At 38.0% G+C, this 279-nt stretch overlaps 1 protein-coding gene across 1 annotated transcript in view; it reads left to right on the top strand.

Moving 5' to 3' along the window:
• The window catches only part of LOC119582009 (bromodomain-containing protein 3-like), a gene marked incomplete at its 5' end in the record, with an annotated part of 61,922 nt that overhangs the window by 42,112 nt on the left and 19,531 nt on the right, over positions 1-279 (top strand).

The following is a 279-nucleotide window of genomic DNA, read 5'->3' as shown; positions in this document are numbered from 1 at the left end:
AAACTTGAATACAGAATGGGTTAGTTCATACATTAAGATGATTCACTATATTTTGTATGTGTGTGCATGTGTGTCTGTCTGTCACTGTGAGGTAGTGAGTCTCAATTACACTATTGTTACCTTCAGACTATTTTTGCTTTCTTTTTGAAGACCATGAAATGTCCTCCCCAGGCACCTGTGTGAAGATTTGTGACCTGTTGGTCCAACCCAGCAAATCTCGGTAATTTTCATGGCCTTTTGGGTTTTTCACCTTTTTCATCATCATTCTTATCATTTTGG

Source organism: Penaeus monodon, chromosome 15, assembly GCF_015228065.2.
Source record: "Penaeus monodon isolate SGIC_2016 chromosome 15, NSTDA_Pmon_1, whole genome shotgun sequence".
NCBI lineage: Eukaryota > Metazoa > Arthropoda > Malacostraca > Decapoda > Penaeidae > Penaeus > Penaeus monodon.
This window is presented reverse-complemented; position numbering and strand designations above follow the sequence as displayed.